Genomic DNA, 14397 nt, shown 5'->3' with positions numbered 1-14397 from the left:
GCTAAAGTTTCAGATGATTGAAAAATTTTCTTACTGCAGTTTATATAAAATCACAGAGATTATAGTCCATTTTCTTTCATGGAAATGGTAATACAAGTGCTGTTAGTTTTCTCCTTGCTTTTCTTTGGATCTATTATGACCCAAAAATTATGCCAATCGTGCACTTCTAATTTACCTTTTGTTGTTAAATGTGAACCGTTTCTCACTATATAGTTTTTGACAGTCCATATACAAGGATGAAAAATGTACATTATTAGCTTTGTAATTTGAGTGATGGCCGGTGATAACGACCCTTGTTTTAACCATGCCTGCCCTTTAGACTATGTTTGACTGCAGGCATTTACTTCGTAGAGGGGTGGTGTACGTACTAGACATGCCTTGGATTTACTTGGAACTTACCTAGTAGAATAGTGGTAAGAAGTGCTTGGTTGTCAACCTCATAGAGCAGTGGTAAGGAGGGTCATTACCAATATACAAGGAGAAGAGAGGAAGGAGAAAGAAAGAAGAAAAGCATCATTCCCAAGAAATTCAAGAAAAATTCCACCTCTTTGCGGAATTTGGCTTCGATCTCTTTGGAAGGAGACAAGGGAGACAAATCAGCAGACATGAAATTGTAAAACCAGGAGGGTAGTCTTTAGAGATTTAGTTGCTATATTGGCAACCCAACGTGGGGTTTCGCTGATGTGGCATCCAAATGCCAAGCAAAACCCCTAAGCCATCCTCGCTTTTGTTCGTCTTTCCATAGCTATGAAGTCACTAGTAGGGTTGGCTTGGTAAATAAAAGGGTGAATTTATCATTTTCCTTGAATGATTGGCATGATTTTTGAGCCATAGCACATCCAAAGCAAGGGCTATAAAATCAATCATCACTTGAGCGTACTTTTTTGAAACGAGGCCCTCGGTACGAGGCATAAAGACTGATTTTATTTTACATAATAAACCTAAATTAACTCTGAACTAAACGATCAACGAAGCTAAATAAGGAAAGACCCACTATGCCAAGTGATGGACTTTATATAATGATATTTCAACCCCCTCTCACCATTGTTTGTCTGTCTATATCCTCAATATGACTTTATTTTCATGAACAAACAAATAAGAGAGCTGGAATTCTTTGGAGAATACAAACAAATGGAGGTGAAAATCAACCCATCCTCACATTAAAGTTGCATATCTCATGATGTTTCCAACGATTCTTGTCATTGAACCATTCAACTTCAATCTGCATGATGTTTCCAACGATTCTTATCTTAGTTATTGCTAAGATAAGATAACCCTCATGTAAAGATGCAATCCTATTCTATGATATGAGTCTCTGATCAAATACAATTCTTTAACAACATCACCCATCTGCATGAGAAGGATGCAGTTGTTTTAGGATCGTCCAAAATAGGCATTATAATATTGCCAATTGTACGAATGTAAGGGTTATTTGTCTTATTATTACAAAAAAGAAGGGTACTGTTGGCATGATAATGTTATTATACTTGTGTTGTTAGATACGTGGTGTAATTGGGAGGGCTGTTACAAACTTCCTTAAAATGTGGTGTCTTCCTAATGACTCTCTTTTCTCTCCCAATTTACCCTATTGGTCATCAGCCTGAGATTCCATAAATTTGAGTAATTTGGAATGTTGAGAACAACAATATTCTCACTTTTTAACAGATTTTGTCCTATTCTTTTGACTCATCTGAGCTGGGTGTTTTCTACTGCAAAAGTGAGCCGCAAATGTCTTTCCGCAAAATTGCCTAGCAAATCCTGTTGAGAATTGAAACAATAATGAGGGTGACTCGCATGCCAGCTAAATGGACTTCCTATTGGATCAATGGACTTCATAGTGGAGCCTAGGGCGACAGTTAGACCTGGCAAAATCAACCCGTGCCCGCAGGTCGACCGAACTCACTTTCAAATTTGTGGGTATGGGTTGGCATATGAGTGACCCGTTAAAAATGACCCGTGGGTCACCCAACCCGTCAAAATATGAGTTGGGTAGGGTGAACCCGTGGATACCCGCATTTTTTTTTTTTTTTGGTTCGAGTAGATACTGGCCGCATTTCCTAACTTGCAACGAAGAGTAGCTTTCAGATAAAAGAGGGGATTTTTCCCTCTTTTGGAGGGTACTCCAGGCATTTCGTGTTACTTAATTGAGAAGCAATCCATACGAACCGTGAGATCAAAGAAAATGAGAAAGGACGGTCTAGATTAAGAGGAAATGCAACCTAGTATAAAAGGGACAAGGGTTCGTTTGCAATGGGGGTACTCGAGGCATTTTTTCTTAGTCTCTTCTTCTCTTTTTGTTGCTATAATTTCTTAGTCTCTTCTTCTCTTTTTATGAAATGGTGTTACTTTATTTAGTTCTTCATGGAAATTTTCTAAAGGATTCTTTAGCCTACCCCAACTGGTTTGGGACAAAGGCTTAGAGTTGAGTCGAGTCGAGCCTACCCCACCTGGTTTGGGACAAAGGCTTAGTCGAGTCGAGTCGAGTTGAGTTGGTGTTACTTTATTAAGGAAAAAAGAGTGCCAAAGACCAAGGCGGTCACAGGCTTAAGAGTACAAAACCAAAGAAAACAGACATATATAACTTCTTAGGGAGGAAGAAATTCAAAAAATTATAGCTCGGCTCTAGTCACACTTCCATGAGGGAGACTATCCGCCTCACGGTTCCTAGGGCGACTGTTAGTTAAAAATGCGAACAGTGATAGTTAGGATCTATGTAACCTGGTTCATCGGTTAGCTTCATTCGGGTTGAGGTAGCACTTCATAATTTTCATATAAACCCTATTTGAATTTTTGATTTAATTCATTGTTAATTCGCTCTATTTGATAATTCCAATCGTCCCAATATATTATTAGAATTTTGAGCTTATTTTCTAATAATTGGAGGCAAAAGAAATAAAAAAGAAAATATATTGTGAGTCATGACTTAGAATATTGTTTCAGTGTTCAAAATCTATCAAATAATCAAAAGATACTAAATAAACAATGACATTGAATTATTTTCATTTTAAAATTATAAATATTTTAAATTTCAAAATATATACATTGCATGATAAACATAATCTTTTAATAGAGTACCAAAATTATATTTTGAAGGAGGAACTCTCAAACATAAGTCTTTCACGAACATAATGAGATAGGTGAGGATGTTTAGCGAATAGTTTTGATGGTGAAGATATTATTTGGGTAGAATGTAGTCCTAACTCGGTCACTATTTAGTTAATTAAGTTTCAAGAACATGTACATTTGGGGCTGTAATAATTAAAGCCCCATAAAATTTTAATCGCTTATATATTAACGATCAGAGAAGGAACATACATTGTTCCTCTACTGATAATTTATACTCTAATATTTCTAGTACTTAATAAATAAATTCAATGATATAAGATATATGAAAGTTCTTTCTAAGGAAATATTATTCGAAGTACATACAAAGTGAAAATTTATATTGTTCATAGTACGTATTATATGTAAGTGGATATTATATGCAGCTATGTAGGAAACATTTTTCAATCTCTTTAATAGAATGATGGGTTCCACCCTAATGCATAGGTTTGGGTAGAGATGTTGGCGCCACCCGAAAAAACCTGAGGTGTAAAATGGTGGCCCCACCCCCATAAAAAACATGAGGTGTAAAACGGTGGCCTCATCCCATCAATAGCATGAGGTCTAAAATGGTGGGCCACACCCATATTTGCACGAGGTGTAAAATAGTGGGCCCTACTATATGCGTGGGTTTGGGGAGACATGCCCGGCCGATCAAATTAAGTGTAAAATGGGGGCCGCCCCACCCATTCTAGGCTCAGGTAAAAAAAATGTTGGGAGCCACCCTATCAAAGCAAAACATGAGGTATAAAGAAACGTTTTTCCAATTAATTTTTTCTTGAGGAAGAAAATGATTAAACGAAGGACAATGAAAAGAAACATTATTAGTCTTTAGGGATTTTTGCTGATTAGTCCCTACATGGCAAAACAATTGCTTAATAGTCCCTAAGAAAAGCATGTTATCCAATTAGTCCTACTTTTAAAAAATAATTGCTAAAAGGTCCCTAAAACTAACATACGTCAATTTTCACCGTTTAAAATTTTAAAATGGCAATTATACCCCCAACTCCTTTAATCAGTTTTAGCCTATTTTGATTTCCCTTCCAATATTTTCAGAAATAAATTAGGAAATAGGTGAAAATAGATTTTCAACAGAAATCCTTCAACAAAAAAACATTCGACAAGTTATTAACTTTTTTCATTGCAAATTGAATGATATGATTTAGGTTACTTATGAATTTCATAATAAATTGAAAACCCCTCTAAAAAAATTAAATAGGGTCCGTTGGAGTTGTCTTTTCTTCATGTGTAAATAAAGTAAGAAATTTTAGGAATATATTTTCCTTTCAAACTTTTGGGAATAAGAGCTAGGGTTGGGAGTAAAATATTGGAAAGGAAATCAAAATAGGCTAAAACGGATTAAAGTGGCTGGCAGTAAAACTGCCATTTTAAAATTTTAAACGGAGAAAATAGACGTATATTAGTTTTAGAGACCTTTTAGCAATAATTTTCTAAAAGTAGGACTGCTTGGATAATAAGATTTTCTTAAGGACTATTAAGAAATTATTTTGCCATGTAGGGACTAATCTGGAAAAATCCCTAGTATTTATTAGGAGGGATTTGCTAGCGTTCATCACAGAAGGCATTTCGCGGAGCATCCGTTGCATGAGAGAGCAGCCACATGGGCTCAGATTTTGTCTTATTCATTTAATTCATCTGATGTGGCTGCTCTCTCATGCAATGGACTCTCCGCGAAATGCCTTCTGCGATGGACGCTAGCAAATCCCTGTTAGGTATGGTTGAAGGAAATTGAAGGTGAAATTGGAAACCAAATTAGAATTGGAAACTCCTTGTGCACCGCGTGTTTGGTCATTTCCTCTAGAAGAACCAATCCAAAGAGGAAATTTGTCCTAAAATAATCTGGCTTAAAGCTTTTATCGTTTTCCTTGTAAGTATCCCTCACCTTAATGTTAGGTTCCTTTACCCCTCACAAGATAAAACAGTAGAACAGTTAAAATAAAATGCAAGAGTGGAGTGCCATGCACAAGAAACACAAGGATATTTCTGTCAATAGAGAAGGCATTGTCGACATCTCGACACCTTATACATGACATGAACATGGAATTGTCGTCTTCTCACATGGAAGGTAATGGGAGAGAGGGATTCTTCTTGGGGTAGGCAAAGTGGATAATAAAACAAAAAAATAACTAAAAAGGGAGCATGAGACTATGAAAACCCTTTGGATTGGTGTTTGGATTGTTGGAAAAATATACCCCCTTAAAAACAAAAATAAAAAATAAAAAATCCTTTGGTGGCACACATGCTATTGGTCCCATCCTGAATGGTCATTTCGTTTATAAGGAATAAGGCTAAAAAATAGAAGTGAAAAGTTCAGCCTCCTTAAGTAGGTAAACCTGTGAGCTCAAGGTTGAAGAACAGAGCCTTAATCATTTGAGCGCAAGGGTCAAGTCCAAGAAACGTTTAGCTTTGTTTGTAGGAGCCCTAAAAGGAAGCTTAGTTGGTGAACGTGCTAGGAATCATACGATCAAGGAGAGGTCATGCGACAATGGGTTAGATGTAATTGGCGTTCGGATCACACCCAGGTTTTGCACCTGTGGGGCTCAAAAAGTGGCTTCGAGAAAGAGATTAACAACCATGGCTTGAAAGAGACAAAATAAAAGGGGTGAAAATACAGAGGGAAAAGTTGGAAAATTGAAAACACAGCTTGAAAGAGACAAATAAGAAGGGCGACTGTGATTGCCACTACCTTGTTTTGATTATCGTACATTCGCAATAACACAAGTTGACGTTTCTTTCCTAATTTGCTTACGGGAGCATTTTTCGAAATTGTGATGACGTTTGACTGCTGGTTAAATGGTAACAGATGAGGTCAATTAGTGCAATTATCAAAACTTAGTGGCACGTATATCAGGAGCCTGGGGTGGAAATGTGGGAAAAGGGAGTGGAAATATCATTTCATTTTTTTTTAGTACAATTTTGATGCTCTTTTTGGTTGCTGGAAGTTGGGTGAGGGATTAGGGGAAGAAAACGTCAAAGGGGAGAAGACAAGAAGATTAGATTGGAGGAAGAAAAGTTGAAGATTGACTGTTATGTTTGGTTGCGTGGCATCCACGAGAAGATTAGCGGAAGATGTAGGGGTGCCATTACTAAAATGAAGGGTGGAAGAGAGAGAAAGAGAGAAAAGAAAAATAAGATAAGAACTTCTTGAGATCTTCCTACACAAATTTCACCAAATTTGGAGAAGATTATGGGGAAACCTGTCCGCGATGGAGGCGCTAGGTAGGATAAAAAGTAACAATGATGTCTAGAAGTTGTTTAGTGGTCAAAGGGCTAAATGCCAACCAAACATGCTTTTGAGAGATCTTCCAGCATTTGAAAGTCCTACAATCCCCCCAAAATAGGCAACCAAATAGAAGCGAGATTATATTCACTCCTACTGTATCATGTGCATGGTTTTAAATTTCGACCGAAATCCGAAATTTCGGATTTTGGTCGAGACCGACACAAAAGGGTTACAAAACAGAAATTTCAGAAATTACAAAATTTCAGCCGAAGTTTCGGAGAAAAAAAAAGTTTCGGGGATTAGGAAAAAAAATTCTCGGCTTAATTGTGCAAGAGAACAAACAATATTCTCAGTTTTTAACAGATTGTCTTATTCTTTTGATTCATCTGAGCTGGGTGTTATCTACTGCAAAAGTGAGCCGCAAATGTCTTTCCAAAATATTCCCTAGCAAATCCTGTTGAGAATTGAAACAATAATAAGGGTAGCTCACATTCCAGCTACATGGGCATCCTATTTGCAAGATTATTGTCTATAAAAATCAATAGTATAAACCTTTTTAGGGAGAATCCTAAGTAGTGCCATATAGATAGACGGACTTTGATTGTTTGATCTAGGTGGGACGTAGGGCGACTGTTAGTTTTTTTATTTATTTGTTTTATGAAAGAGAAAAGAGTTTCTACACACTAGTGTAGATAAGTTATCTACACACTAGTTCTTTATTAATTTAGTTCTTCATGAAAAATTTAGTTCTTCATGAAAAATTTCTAAAGGGTTGAGTAGCCGACCTCAACTAGTTTGGGACAAAGGCTTAGTTGAGTTGAGCTGAGTTGGTGCAAGCGGAAGAAAGAAGAAATCAATAATCCAAAGACAATAGGGAACAAACCCCAAGAAGAAGCTCAATCTTCTCTACACAATACCTAGCAAGATAAATATAAATTTTTAATTATATAGAAAATGTAACTTGAATAAAATTTGGAGAAACTCCAAAACATAAGTCTTGCATGAACATAATTAAGTTTCAAGAACATGTACGTTTCAAGAACATGTACGTTTGAGGCTCGCTCCAAATAGCATGAGGTGTAAAATAGTGGGTAGAATGTAGTCGTAACTCAGTCCCTATTTGTGAAACGGCGGCCCTGTCCCATTAATAGCATGATGTGTAAAATGGTGGGCACCAAATTGGATTGAGATGGTGGGCACCAGTTGAGCACTAGGCTCAAGCCCAAGAAAAATTCAGTTTTGTTTGTCAGCCCTAAAATGAGGCTTGATTGATCATGGAGAGGTCAACCACAATGGGTTAGACTTGTAGTCGGCATTCAGATCAACTGATCCGATCGCACCCACGTTGCACCCGTGCGGCTCAAAAAGTGGCTTCGAGAAAGAGATTTAACAACCATGGCTCATAAAACATTTTCTACTTGATTTGTTCAACATCAAATTATATACTAGCAGTTTACAAGATAGTTTAGGATTTTATTTGGAAGTGAAAGGATGGGTAGGTAAAACCCTCTTTCACCAAACTTTGGAAATTGATTTTAATTAGCCCCTTAAAAGGTAAGAGGGGGGCTTTCACTCATATATGAGGAATGCTAAATTGAAGTATGCTCTTGCAAAAATCCAGTCACGAGGACATCCTATTGGACCCATTGCACTCAACCGCATTAATCTTTCCTTCAGTTTCTGCATTTTTTATATGCAGCTTTAAATGTGGTTGAGTGGCGTGGACCCCATGAAGAGCCATTAAGCTAGGGTTTGCAAGGATGTCCTTCAGTTTAGCATTCCTCTATGTAGTATAGATTAGAACAACATAAAACAAATAAAGGGTCACACTTATTAAAAAAGAGAGTAGGGATGCCATTTCCCTTGAAAAATACCAAGGTGATGTTTGGCAGCCATGAAAATTTCTTCCATGGAATATTTGTGGGTCCAATTCTGAGAGAGAAGCTGAGAATGAAGGGCAGAAGGGAGGGGAGAGAGCATGAGAAATCTCTTAAAATCAATGCGTATAAACAAACCCACAGGGGGTGATCGTGGCACGTTTAAGACCTTATCTTGCATTTACTAATCTGATAAAACAAACTGATAGTTGATATCCACACTCCCTTGTTTCAATAATGGCACTCCAATATTTTGCACATATGAATGACAACCACGCCCTACGTTTGCCTTACTCAAGAAGATTCCCGCTAGCATGTGACCCAACAGCCCTTTTTGTCTCCACCAATACCTTCCCTAACAACACAACAAACCCTTTTTTGGACTCTTTCACCTCCTTTTTCCTTTTCTTATGGGTTGGTTCCTTATGTGTCCACTTAAATAAAGTTTCATTAACAAATTGGAGCACTGTTTTTTTTTCTCTGTATTAATTGTCCTGTCTTTGTTTCTTATGAGACTTTCACCAGATGTCAACATCATGACCACCGTGACTCTTTTTTTTCTATAGGTTGTGCCCCAAAAAACTATTTCCATATGTTGGTTGGTCCTAACCCTCCGATATGTAGAGGGACTGTTTGATCCTAATCCTCTACAGATCTGAGGGTTAGGAACAACCTATATATGGAACTGATTTTTGGGGCACAACCTATTTAGGCTGTGGCCCATCCAATGGACGGTTTGGATCATCCTATGGTGCGGGTCATATCGTACTTTTAATAAAGTGAGGAGTGAGGTCATCAAAATATAGTAGTGCTTATGACATTTCCCAAAATCAATCATAACTTATGCGTACTTTTTTTAAATGAGGCCGAGGAATAAAGACTGATACTATTAAAATTTTATTTTACAGAATAAACTTCAATTAACATTGAACTAAACGATCAATGAAGCTAAATCCACTGACGTAATACAATGAGGAAAGACCCACTTGGCCAAGTGATGGACTTTATAGCATTCTCAAAAGGGAAATGATATTTCAACCCCCTTCAGCAGCATTGTTTGTTTGTCTATTTCCTCAATATCACTTTATTTTCAAGAACAAAGAAAGAAGAGAGCTGGAATTTTCAAGAGAATACAAACAAATGGAGGTGAAAATCAACATAAATGCATGACATAAACACCCTCACATTAAAGTTGCATATCTCATGATGAGGGTATGAGAACATGTTTCCACCAATTCTTGTCATCGAACCATTTAACTGCAATCAATACCTTAGTTGTTGCTAAGATAAGATGAACCCTCACGTAGAGTTGGCATCCTATTTCGATGGATGCCAATTCCATGATATAAGTTTTTGATCTCATGCAATTCTCTGACAACATCACCCATTTGCATTCGATCTCTTGGTGATTCTGCACAACAAGAGACACCGATTCTGAACATTGAGACCACACAGTCATGCATTCTATTTTTCATAATGGTATGATTTTCATTGTTATTATTGTTGACAACTTGGACTTCTTCTGAGATCAATTGTGGGTCTGTAATTTCGATCACTCGATCTGGAAGCGCCATCTTAGCGAATTGGTCGAGAGTTAGGCCATCGGTAAACAAGTTATTAGTAGGAGCTTTTCCTGTGAACATCTCCAGCAACAAGATTCCATAACTGTACACGTCTCCATGCGTAGATCTCTTTCCACCCATACCATACTCTTTCCATTTAAACATGAACACAAAAATCAAAGCTTTGATCTTGTTAGAAAGAAACTATGAGATGTTGCCAAATAAAACTTCATCTTGTAATCAAGCTAATGAAAATTTTAAAATCTTATAAGATAATACTAAAGAATAAAAAATAATGATAAAGTCATTTACCTGGAGCAACATATCCAATAGATCCCTTTATTGTCAGCGAGCTACTTTGATTGTTAGAGTGATTAGCAGTGTCTTCAAAAATAAACCGTGCTAACCCAAAATCCCCCACATGGGCATTCATGTCATCATCAAGAAGAACATTGCTCGGTTTTAAATCACCATGAACAAGTGGTGTTTGTCCATGGTGATGAAGATAATCCAATGCCGAGGCCACATCAATGGCGACATTTAGCCTTTGAATAAGGGTCAAGTTCATCAACGGATGTTGCACATCGCCACTTTGATGCAACCACATCTCTAAACTCCCATTAGGCATGTACTCAAAAACCAAAGCTTTAAAATCATTGCCTTGGTAATCAATACTTGAGCAAGAAGTTAAGATCCTAATGAGATTTCGATGCCGAATGTTTCTCAAGGCTTCACATTCGGCGTTGAAGCTCTTAGTAGCCCCGTGTTGTTGAAGGTTGAGTACCTTCACTGCAATAGCCGTTTCATTGTGGTCTAAATATCCTTTATAAACAGAACCATAACTTCCAGCACCAATCAAATTTTCCAATGAGAACCCATTAGTTGCTCTTAGGAGCTCCGCATAAGAAAGCTTTAAACATAGATCCTCCAAAGGCATCGAAACAAAAGGATTCTTTCTCAACTTTCTTTTCCAATAGAAGGGAGCAAAGAAACAAGATAGCATAATAAGGAATAAAATCACACTGACTATTTAGGTTGTTACATGCTGGCAACTGTAGTTCTAGGATACCCCCACAAAGCTTGTTGTTTCCATAAACTGAAATGGCACTTGCATTTCTAAAAATCCCTTGCTTTGGTACTTCTCCCTCAAGATCATTAAAAGACAGATTTAGATACTCGAGGCCGCGAAACGTTTCCAGGTATTCTGGAATCTTTCCAGACAAGTTATTGTGTGAAAGATCTAGCTGTCGAATACCTCTTAAATTGGCCAATGATGAAGGAATGGATCCTTGAAAGAGATTATGATCCATGTATAGGTATTCCAAACTAAGACAATTGCCTAACGTGCTGGGAATTTCACCTGATAAATTGTTGTATGAAATGTATAATCCTCCAAGTTGTTTTAAGTTTCCTACTTCTGAAGCAAGGGGCCCGGTTAAAGAATTATATGATAATCCAAGGTACTTTGATATAGAGGAAAGCTTAAGAATTTGGGTGGGTATGGTACCAGTAAGGCTGTTTTGATCAAGATATATGGATTCCAAATTTCCACAATTTTCAAGACTTGATGGAATGTGTCCTTGTAATTTATTTGTAGATAGAGCGAGTGTTAACAAATGAGTTATGTTACCAAGGGAAGATGGAATTTGGCCGTACAATCCATTTGTGTGCAATGCCAATTTTTGCAGCTTGTTAAGCTTTCCAAGTTCAACAGGAATAGTACCTGTGAGAAAATTCACCTCCATGCCCAGTCCCGTTAAACCTACGAGATTTTCAATACCTGAAGGGATGCTCCCAAATATCTGGTTTCTTCCTAAAGTCAGTCGTGTCAATTGAGTTGAGAGATTAGCTATAGAGTCAGGCAGTGCACCACTTAAGTAATTGGTGTCCAGTTGTAACATTTCTAGACTAGAGCAATTGGTTAAAGAAGTGAGAAAAATCATGTCGTTAGATTTGCCTCTGCTTCCTAGCTGATTATCTGCGAAGCTAAGAAAATTGAGATCTTGTAGGCTTCCCAAATTCATAGGTAGAAGTCCACTAAAGCTATTATAACCAAAATCAAGAACTAAAAAGCGTGATGCATTAGAAAAAGAGACTTGAATGGGTCCTGTGAATAGATTCCCATCCATGACAAGCCATTCTAAATTAGGGAGAGAGAGGCCCAGGTCGGGTGGAAGGCTTCCATGCAAATGATTTTCTGCCAGAGTGAGAGTAGAAATAGACGAGAGATTGTAAATTGGTTGAGGAATCATACCAGACAAATTATTTTCACTGAGTTGAAGGAAATCTAAGCTGGTTAGTCGTCCGAGCTCATACGGGATGCTTCCTTCCAAACTATTAAATCCTAGATTTAAAATGATGAGAGATGAAAGGTTCCCAAGCGAAGATGGGATGTTTCCCGTGAGATTATTCTTAAAAAGGTCTAAGCGAGCGAGCTGAGAGAGCGAGTGGAACTTGTAGGGAACCCCCCCAACAAAATTATTGTAACTTAAATTCATGGACGTGAGTTTTGGGCAATGGGCAGTCAGATTGGCTGGTATTTCTCCTTCATATGAATTGAGGCTCAGATTGAGATGACGCAAACGGAATAGACGACTCATGTCTGGGGGGAGTTGGCCATAGAATCCATTGTTTCCGAGGTAGATTTTATGGAGGAAGGTGAGATTTGCTATGTGAGGGGACATGGGTCCGACCAAGCCTTGATCGCCAAGTTTCAAGGCAATGACCCTTTGAGGATGGCGACGACCGCATGTGACTCCCAGCCATTGGCAGAAATGGAGAGAATTGTTCCATGAGTTTAAAGCCCCATTAGGGTCTTGGGTTATTTCATGTTTGAAGGCAAGCAAAGCTAGTCGATCGGTTTCGTTTCCTAGAGTGCTAGATTCTACTGATAAGAAGAGGAACGAGACAAGGGTGACATGAAAGAGAAATGATGAAGGCAATAACCTACAACTCAGTTTACTTGGAAGCTCCATGGAAAGGGAAGAGAAACTCTAAAACCCTAAGAAAACAAGCCTGGGTTGAAGATGCAGAATCACCTTCAAACCTAGGGGTGTAAATGGATATTCGGAAATTCGATTACCATCCGCATCCGAATCCGTTTAAAGCGAATATTATCCGAATCCGTTTCAAGCGGATATTATCCGAATCCGTTTATGAGATATCCGGCTCTTAGCGGATGCGAATCTGGTAAATGGTATATCCGATCCGTTTAACATCCGAATCCGAGAAGTAAATCCTTTTTATATATTATTAATAATATTATTAATATTTATTTTTAGTAACGACACACTAGCTTTTGTTTCCATAAGAAAAGTGAATATTCTTTTTAGAAAAATAAAAATAAAAACAAAAATAGGCCAAACCCATTCCATCATATACAAAAAAAAAGGAAAAACCCAAAGACCATTACCAACACTATCATCGATCCCCATCGCCTCCCTCTCTCTCTCTGCCTTTGTTTTAAAAGGAAGAAGATGATCTCATATATTTTAGGGTTTGAGAGTTAATTTTGTAAAGAGAATATAGATGTTTAGTTTTAGGGTTTGGAAAATTCATTCGAGTAAGTAGGAGAAAAAAGATAAAGTGCTGCAATAAAATGTTCGAATTTACCGGATAAACGGATACGGATAATATCCTAATTCGAACAATATCCGACGGATACGAATTCGGTAATAGATATTAAATATCCGTCGAATCCGAATCCGAATCCGAATCCGAATTCGGATAGTGTATACTGTAATCGAATTCGGATATAGCCATATCCGCTCCGAATTCGATCCGTTTACACCCCTATTCAAACCCTTCTAGTTATAGGAGAGAGAGAGAGAGAGAGAGAGAGAGAGAGATCTGACGAGTGGATAGGAAGATATGAGTAGATGGGCATTAATATTGGACTTGTACCGATTAATCTTGGTCATTAATAATTTTTCATTTTCTAACAAACATTTAAAGCCCATCAAATGGACGGCTATGATTATCCAATTGGTTCATATTTTGGAGCATCATCCATCTGCAATATGCTCATACATCAGAGTCACTGCATCTCACGTATTTTTTTTATCGGTGAAACTATAGATCTATGTTTTTTTAGGGAAATGATATCAACAGTCCAATGTCTTGATATCACACTCTACTACTTTGTCTTTTAGTATTTAAAAGGATGTCAACTGGTTATTACAGTTCCCAAAAAGCTCTCACAAGCCCATTAAATACTAAAAGACAATCAAGGAGAGTGTGGATGTCAAAACATAGGAGTGCTGATATCCTGTCCCTAAAGACAATCAAGGAGAGCTAATAATGTGGGCCCCACGACGTTTACTTGACTTAGGTTGCCAAGTCTCACGTTAGGCCTTCTACTTTAAGTGGGGCCCCACGACATTTACTTGACTAGTCAGGGAGCGTCATTTGAATTCACGACAGAAACCGAGACCCCACACACTAATTAGTCCAAAGATACTAAACGGAGTTTTTATAGGCTCTGCCCTGTGGGCGTATGAATTCTAGTATTTATCCAAACGTACAAAGGCCCATGTCATAGGATGATCTAAACCGTTCATTCGTTACGCTGCAATGCAAATAGGTTGTACACTGTAAGAGAAGAAAGAGGCCG

The 14397-nt window shown here is 37.8% G+C and overlaps 1 pseudogene; it reads right to left on the bottom strand.

The window, feature by feature from the left end:
• Window positions 1-9494: 9494 nt before the first annotated feature.
• Window positions 9495-12797, bottom strand: LOC143870042 (receptor kinase-like protein Xa21 pseudogene; annotated as a pseudogene).
• Between the last annotated feature and the right edge of the window lie 1600 nt (window positions 12798-14397).

This window comes from Tasmannia lanceolata, unplaced genomic scaffold (genome assembly GCF_043159265.1).
Source record: "Tasmannia lanceolata isolate RefF3 unplaced genomic scaffold, GAP_Taslan_0.1 ptg000003l, whole genome shotgun sequence".
Lineage (NCBI taxonomy): Eukaryota > Viridiplantae > Streptophyta > Magnoliopsida > Canellales > Winteraceae > Tasmannia > Tasmannia lanceolata.
Note: the sequence above shows the minus strand (reverse complement) of the source record. Positions and strands in the feature narration are given on the sequence as shown.